The following is an 8,661-nucleotide window of genomic DNA, read 5'->3' on the forward strand; positions in this document are numbered from 1 at the left end:
ACTCTAGATTTAAACTGTAAGTATGTTGCTATTTGGGATACTAAGCACACACCCCTCGAGATTGAGATTTCTCCGATTACCTTCCCAGGTGGTCTAGAGAATCTCATTCTTTTGGTGTCCTGCACCCACCCACTCTTCTACCTAGCCAAGGGGCAGATCATCGTCCAGGTCATCTACATTCCATTGGACATCCCAGTGGATGACTAGGCACCAGGCATCTACTGGGTGGAAGCGGTGGGTGAGGATAAATCTATCATCAACTGCAGCATCAAGCAGGGTGCAGAATTATTACAAATGAAGAGACTGCTTGACATAGGAGGGAATGTGACAATCAACCCCTGTTGTAATACAGTTAGAAAAAATGGTATGACCCGAAAAATGTACCCCCGAAAATGTAGAATTTTAAGTTTCTTTCCCTTATCTTTTCCTCCCCAGTTCTCCTTATTGGTTGTGTAAGTGTAACCCACCCTCTTCCCCCTGCCTTCAAAAAGGGGTGCTTATCGATATCTCTTCCTCTTTCCCTCCTGCTCCCTCACTCTGTAGGATCCCAAGAAATAAAGCTGTAACTGCCATCTCAGCTAAGGGAAGGAGCCTTGTTTTTAGGTTCTTCTTTGATAAGCTAAACTATCTCCCATCTCCCTGGCTGCTGCAGGGCGGACAGTGGTGACAGAGAGGCAGGGGACGTTAGAAATTATAGCAGTCTCTGAAAGGAGATGGCTGTTATAAGTATTTATAGTGTTATGATTGTAATTGTTAGTCTGTTGGTATGTTCTTGTTCTCCCCTATTAACTGTATTGGTTTTGACCTCAGTTGTCAATTATGTAAACCCCTCCCCTTATTCTCGAACCTTCCCTGCCCGTCACCCTGGCCTGCCCTAATCCCCTATCCATCATTGTAAACCCGACCCTTTCTTCCAGAACCTTCCATGCTCCTCACCCCTAGTTCGGTTCACGATTGGTTCCCTAGTTGCCGCCCCGCCCATGACATGTCCCTATTGGTTCCCAGTAGTGTAACCGCCTCCCCTCACTCCTCCTCCCCTGATCCCTCATTGGACCCTGAGTTGTACCCTCCCCTGGGGATCGAGCGGTATATAACCTTGTGCACAGCTGTGTTGGGGGCTCTCCTTCCTTGTCGGGTTGTGAGTTGCAGGGATTCAGGCTAGCCTGTCTTCCTACTCCTGTTGGTATTTTTGTCATTGAATAAAGGTTTGGCTACTTCTTTTAACATCCAGAAGAGTCCAGACCCTTGTTTTTGACAATTTTTGGTGCTGAAACCCGGGATATTCGTGCCCAGAGGTGGTCCCGGAGTAGCACAGATTTGGGTGGCGTTTTTTTTGTTATGTATACCCCTGGACTGCATCGACAGCACGGAAGGGTTGCTGGATAGAACCTGAAGACCAGCAGGAGTGACAACCTGGTGAGAAGGACCCCCCCCCTCTCCAGGGAGCAACCCTGACCGGTAAGGTGTTGGGGTGAAGGGGGAGGGACCCCCTTGGGCTAGGAGGGAGACGGGCAAACCCCAAGGACCCAGAGAAGGGACACAGGTGACCCCTAGGGACCCCAAAGTGCCTGGGACAACACCTGAGAGAGGGGTTCCCCAGAAATCCGACTGAAAGTCCCGAGCTTGAGAAGTTTGGGAGAGGACTCTGAAGCCCTTAAGGCCGGGACGGTGCCGGAGTCCGTACACCACAGTGTGGAGACCTAAGAGGGAGAGACCACCGACTGTGGGAGGGTCCCTTTGGTGGTTAAGACCAGGTGGGAAGGTTTTTTGTGAGTTGGACCATCTGGAGAATTAGGACCCGGAAGTGGGGAGGTAACTTTTCTCTAGACAGCGGAGAAAGGGGGTACTCACTCCAGGGTTTGTACTCCTCGGGGGTTGTGGGACAACCTGGGGAGTTAGGACCCCAAACTAGAAACCTCGCCCAGAGTTTTTGGGGTTCATAGGGGGAGCCTCACAAGACGGAGACCCTAGAGAGGGAATAAGGGCCACCGGTTGTGGGAAGGGCCTCCTACTCATTAGGATTAGGAGGGAATGGTTTTAGAGCCTGTCATTATAGGGTTCTTGTATAAGGTTCTTCGAGTTCTGGTCATTTATAAGTTCCTTTGTTGTTAGTTGAATTTCCTTTTTTTTTAAGAGATACTCTTTTTACAATAAAAGGCCAAGAAAAATTGATTGCGATTCAGATTTGTGTTGCCCGTCATTAAATTTTAGTTTGGGTAGGAGCACATTATCCATTTAGTTTGAGGCTTGGTATATTGAAGTAATCTCGGTGCGCCAGAGGGATGTAGTTCTGGGGTGAGGCTCAGCCGAGAGTCTCCAGATCATCCCCTGGCTGTGATGTGCAGAAATTGTGTGGCTGGCAGGGCAGCCATTTTGTGGTGAATTGTGTGGCTGGTCAAGCAGCCATTTCGTTGTTGGTTGAATAGTCGGCAGAACACCCGTTTTGGAGTGATAGGCTAAGTGGCTGGAAGGGTGGCCATTTTGTTGCTGTGGCTGTATGGTCGAGAAGGCAGCCATTTTGAATTGTAAAGGTCGATTGCTGGTTAGACATATTAATTTTATCATTTAATCATCGTTTTCTATTGTCTGGCATTTTGTTTTTACTTGATTACATTTATATTTAATTATTGTTTTCAATTGTCTGCCATTTTGTTTTTACCCGATTACTTTCGATTGTCCGCCATCTTGTTTTTACTTGATTATATTTAGTTATTGTTTTCAATTGTCTGCCATTTTGTTTTTACCTGATTACTTTCGATTGTCCGCCATTTTGTTTTTACTTGATTACATTTATATTTAATTATTGTTTTCAGTTGTCTGCCATTTTGTTTTTATCTGATTACATTTATATTTAATTAATATTTCCTATAGTCCGCCATTTTGTTTTTACCCGATTACTTTCAATTGTCTGCCATTTTGTTTTTACTTGATTATATTTATATTTAGTTATTGTTTCCGATTGTCCGCCATTTTGTTTTTACTGGATTACATTTATATTTAATTATTGTTTTCAATTGTCCGCCATTTTGTTTCTACCCGATTATATTCAGAGATTGTATTTACATTTAATTATTATTATTTTCAATTGTCTGTCATTTTGTCTTTATTCTAATACATTGATAACACTTCGTGGGTATTTTTGATTCTGGTTATTGAAGTGTGAGGTCGCGGGTGTGCTATCTCGTTGTTGTTTGAAATAAATATATATCGGTTTAGTTCAGTTACATTACCTAAAGTGTAAAAAGGCAATATGGGGCAATGTGCGGGGAAGAGTGACAATAAGAAAAACAGGAAAGAAAAGATGCCAAGAGAAATACCTCCGAATAGCCCACTGGGAAAAATGTTGAGTAAGTGGGAGAAGGAGGAAAGGCTAAAGGAATTAGATAAGGTAAAAATGATAAGATATTGTACGGAAATATGGTCAGAAGAGAGCATTTATGAGGGCCCGGTGTTTTGGCCCTGGTATGGATTGGGAGAGAAATGGTTGTCTAGCCTTGAATAAACATGTAAGTTTAAAGGAGACATCAAATGACGAGGAAGTAAAGTATGCTAGCTGTTGGCTTCATGATGATAAGAGAGAAGGAGTTAAAGTATATAAGGTAACTAAGGAGTCTGAAAAAGGAGAGAAAGAGAAACTGGAGAAGAAATAGGACCCTTTAGAAAACCTCCCACCACCTCCTCCCCCAACTCCACCTATGGTGCATCATCCTCCTCCTCTGCCATTAACATCTTACCCTACGCTACCTCAAGCTTCCCTGGTCCCCTTGTCTGTATCTTCATACCCAATATTAGAACCCACTACCTCTTCTTACAGAGCCTCTAATTTCCCAGTTGTCTCCCCCATGACACTGACACCCTCTTTGGGATTACCAGTGGAGATTTCAACCTCAACTCCTCCACCAAGGCCTCCTCCTAACATCCTTGCAGTTCCCGCAGGATCTCAAAGCGCCCAATTGACTGATTCTCCCTCAACTAACCCGAATGTCCCTGTATCCCTTCCGGTCTCTGATAAACAGAGTTGGGATGAAGGGGGACATAGATATAATACCAGATTCCAAACAAAAAGAAATGAGGACAAAAGTGTAATAGCAGAAAAGTGGTTCCCATTGCGGGAAGTACCCATGGGAGGTGCCAGAGGGTATATATATAGGGTTTGTGAATGCTCCTCTGACCGCCTTGGAGGTGCGGAACTTTAAGAAAGAGGTAAAAACCTTATTGGAAGATCCAATTGGAATCTCTAATCAGTTAGATCAATTCCTAGGCCCGAGTGTGTACACCTGGGAAGAACTGAATTCAATATTGAATATCCTGTTTTCCCCAGAGGAAAATCAGTTGATTAGAGCCCCTGCAATGAGGATATGGGAGAGGGAAAATCGGATTGGCCCCAGAGGGGAGGAGAAGGTTCCAAATCGAGATCCTGGGTGGAATCCCAATGAGGAAGAGGGAATATGAGAGATTACAGAACGTTAATGATTAGAGGTATAAGGGAGGCAGTACCGAGAGCGAATAACGCAAAGCTAGCTTTCGATAGTCATCAGGAGAAGGAAGAGACACCTAGTGCGTGGTTGGAGAGGTTGAGAAGAAACTTTCAGTTATACTCAAGTGTCAATCCAGAAAGCCCGGAAGGACAGGTGCTAGTAAAAATACAATTTGTGACCAAGGCGTGGGTGGATATAAGAAGAAAATTAGAAAAATTGGATGATTGGCAGGAGAAGGGGTTGAATGAACTGCTGAGAGAAGCACAAAAAGTTTATCTGAGGAGGAAAGAGGAGAAAGCAAAAGCAAAAATAATGATAGCAGTGACCAAAGAGAGCATGGGGGGAGAAAGAGGAGGAGCCAAGAAGGATGACAAGAGAGAATTCAAGAGGTGGGAGGAGGAAAAGGAAGGGAGAGATGGAGAAGAGAAAAAGATACAGAGGTCAGAATTAATATGCTATTACTGTAATGGGAAAGGACATGTTAAAAGGTTCTGTAAGAAAAGGCAACAAGATGAGTACATAGCCAAGGAACAGGATACTCTAGAGAAAATATTAAGAGGTGATGATTAGGGGTGTCAGGGGTTCTATGCTCTGAGGGACTGCATGAAACATCGAAGAGAACCCCTGGTAAAATTGGAAGTAGGCCCTCAGAGTGAAGAATATGAATTTTTAGTTGATACAGGGGAGGATAGGTCCAGTGTCTACAAGGTTCCAGAAGGATATAGTTTAAGTGAAAGGACTTGCAAAGTAAATGGTGCTGAAAATAATCCTTTTGAGGTTTTTATTATAGAAGGGGTAACAGTTAAGGGGGGTTTCCGGGAAGGGTGTGTGGATCTGCTATACTTCCCGGACATAAAGTGCAAAAGATTCAAAATCCATCCCAATTTTTGTATGGAGAACCAACAGAAGAAGGACTAGAACATTGGTGTTTAAAAATCATTGATCTACAAACAAAAGTAAGGGAAGATCTACAGGCATGTCCATTGACAGAAGGGGAAGTTTTGTTTGTAGATGGGTCTTCTAGAATGATGAATGGAAAAAGGGTGAGTGGTTATGCAGTCATTAAGGTTTGGAAAGAACAACCACTGACACCGAAGTGGGAAGGTCCCTTCCAGGTTCTATTAGTTACTGAGACTGCTGTACATACACGAGAGAAAGGATGGACACATGCCACCAGAGTAAAAGAACCAGTTCTGGCACCAGAGGGACCAGCTCCAGCTCCCAATGAATGGACTACAGAGAAGATAACAGACACCAAGTTAATTTTCAGGAAGAAGCCTTAAACTGGGTTCAAATGTATAACTTATTAAAAATGATTAATATTTATTTATGTATTTATTACTATCTACTTATCATAACTTAAGATGCCAAGATGATTAATATTTATTTATTTATTGCTATCTATTTATCATAACTTACTGACTAATTTATTGAGAAAGAAGATTCCAAAATGATTAATATTTATTTATTACTACCTATTTATCATAACTTAACAACTGCATATCTATTTGTTTATTTGATATTTTAAAATACAGACTGAGAAATGTAATGATACTAGTTATATGTAAAAAGACTTAAGTGAGACAAACCGTGATATGAGGCAAGATGTTGAGTTGAACTGTTGAAAGTGTGAATAAGTTGTAATATTTGTAAATAGGTTGTAATATTTGTACTTCTTACAGATCGACAGATCCTGAGAGACAAATAGAACATTCCTTCACATCTCTAGAGATCAGGCCCTAAAAAGAGAATTAACAAGTTGATACAGAAAGGGAATCTAAACTCCTGCAGCAAAGAAGCGAGGAGGTAGCCGGAAAGGAGAGTAGAAAAGGGGAGGCAAGACCAAGCAGAGACACTATTGCCACGAATATGGGTGGGAGAGTTATCTGCATCGGACTCCCATGGGTATTCCTCCTGTTGACTCTCCAAGAAGGGGAAGGGATCCCTTGTGACAAATGCTACTACCCCATATATGCAGGAGAATCTCGGACAGCCATTCTCAGATTCCATACGAATCCAAGTCCCCGAGGTATCAACTTTTTGGAGTTAACCACTTGTGAAGAGGATGGTAAGATTTATTGGCTGTCGGAAAATGTAGGTGATTTTAAGCGAAAACAGTTGGGGGAATGTCCTATGAAAGAAAAATGGATCTGTTCGGAAATAAAGCCAGAAGAGAGGGATAATGAAGGGGGCCGAGACTACAGAAACTTCCAGAAGCTCCGAAAAATCTATCAAGAGTATGAAGAGGAAGTCTGAAGTTAGGACAAGAAGCACATTGACTATAAGTGCTTTTGATGCGGGCTTAAGTTAGTGAAGACTGCTTTGAGGACTGTTTATAAGATTTGGACTTAAGCCCGATCAAAGTTTAAGAGGAGGGAATTGTTATAAGTATTTATAGTGTTACGATTGTAATTGTTAGTCTGTTGGTATGTTCTTGTTCTCCCCTATTAACTGTGTTGGTTTTGACCCCAGCTGTCAATTATGTAAACCCCTCCCCTTATTCTCGAACCTTCCCTGCCCGTCACCCTGGCCTGCCCTAATCCCCTATCCATCATTGTAAACCCGACCCTTTCTTCCAGAACCTTCCATGCTCCTCACCCCTAGTTCGGTTCACGATTGGTTCCCTAGTTGCCATCCCGCCCATGACATGTCCCTATTGGTTCCCAGCAGTGTAACCGCCTCCCCTCACTCCTCCTCCCCTGATCCCTCATTGGACCCTGAGTTGTACCCTCCCCTGGGGATTGAGCGGTATATGACCTTGTGCACAGCTGTGTTGGGGGCTCTCCTTCCTTGTCGGGTTGTGAGTTGCAGGGATTCAGGCTAGCCTGTCTTCCTACTCCTGTTGGTATTTTTGTCATTGAATAAAGGTTTGGCTACTTCTTTTAACATCCAGAAGAGTCCAGACCCTTGTTTTTGACAATGGCTGTCGCATTGGGAGTTGCAACCCACGACAGGCAAAATTCAGAGTATAGGGGGCAACCAATTGGCAAAGATCTCCAAGAGAGTTGTACAAATTGTGGAGCCAGATGGGCAATTGGCAACTTTACGTCCATTCATTGCAGATTACAAGGTTCCCCTGTGGGGGAGAGATCTCACGTCGCAATAGAGGGTGTGGTGGTGCATTTTGTTAATGTATGTTTTACATATGGTTTGTCCTGGTTACTCCCCACCAAAAAGGGAACGGTTGTACCCAGTGAATAGGTTTATCTCCTCCTATTCACTAATGTCATTCACCCCAAGACCCTTCCCTATTTTCCAGAATGGTCTATGTCAATCTCCCCCTTGTCCAATCACCCTAAGTTCCCAGTTGACCATCATGGTATGTCCTGTCCCTTGTTCCAGACCCTTCTCTGTCCATCATTGTAAACCCCGCCCTTTGTTCTGGACTCTTCCCTGTCAATCCCATAACCCTTGAGGCCTAGGTGACTGGTCCTCTCTTCCCTCTCAGCCCTGTTGGTTCCTGCATTATAATGCCCTCCCCTTGCTCCTCCCTCCTGGATTCCCCATTGGTTGGTTGGCTGTACTCTCCCATTGATTTTGAGTGGTATTTAATCCCATGCACAGCCGTGCTCAGGACTCTTTGGTCCCTCTTTCCCCTGGGGAATAAAGCTCTCTGAGATTCACACCAAAGGCTCCTCTCCATCCTTTACTCCTGTCCTTGGTGCCTCCTTTGATATCAAAAGCCATGCAGCGTGCCAGCCTGACGCACACAACTCATCAGCCGTACCCCTGATTGCGCAGCTTTCTGGGGACAGCTCACACATCTGCTGCCGTGCTAGGGGCTAGCCTGGGCTAACCAAACTCAGGTGTGGCAACAGTGTGTGGCACCCAGTGTGGGGCAAACGTGGGCTAATCTTGAGGTACAGAAGACCTCTGGCTTTCTGCACCAGCTGGTGCCCACCACTGTGGGGATTGCAGCAGGCAGCCCCAGGTGCAGAGCTGCCGTAGACTTTAGTCTGCAGCTGTGGTGTGTCAGAACCCCTGTGTGAGCACACTGGTTTTTGGTCACTGGTGCTCCCAGGGGAGGAAGAGGCAACCCAACTGGACATGATGATCTCTTCTTGGACCAGTAACCCCAGTTGCAGTTTTCCTTTCCAGAGCAGCCATGGGGTGAGTATAAGGGTGCGGGTACATCGTTCCTGGGGAAAGGGAGACACGGAGGGCTAAAAGCCACGTGTTGGCT

The 8,661-nt window shown here is 44.5% G+C and overlaps 1 long non-coding RNA gene across 1 annotated transcript; it reads left to right on the forward strand.

Annotated features, from left to right (window-relative positions):
- Positions 1 to 1,074: 1,074 nt before the first annotated feature.
- Positions 1,075 to 8,103, forward strand: LOC147648555 (uncharacterized). Its single transcript, XR_015280566.1, has 2 exons — positions 1,075 to 1,458; positions 6,161 to 8,103. It is a non-coding gene; the product is annotated as an uncharacterized LOC147648555 (long non-coding RNA).
- Positions 8,104 to 8,661: the final 558 nt, after the last annotated feature.

Source organism: Cyanistes caeruleus, chromosome Z (genome assembly GCF_971803275.1).
Source record: "Cyanistes caeruleus chromosome Z, bCyaCae1.hap1.1, whole genome shotgun sequence".
Lineage (NCBI taxonomy): Eukaryota > Metazoa > Chordata > Aves > Passeriformes > Paridae > Cyanistes > Cyanistes caeruleus.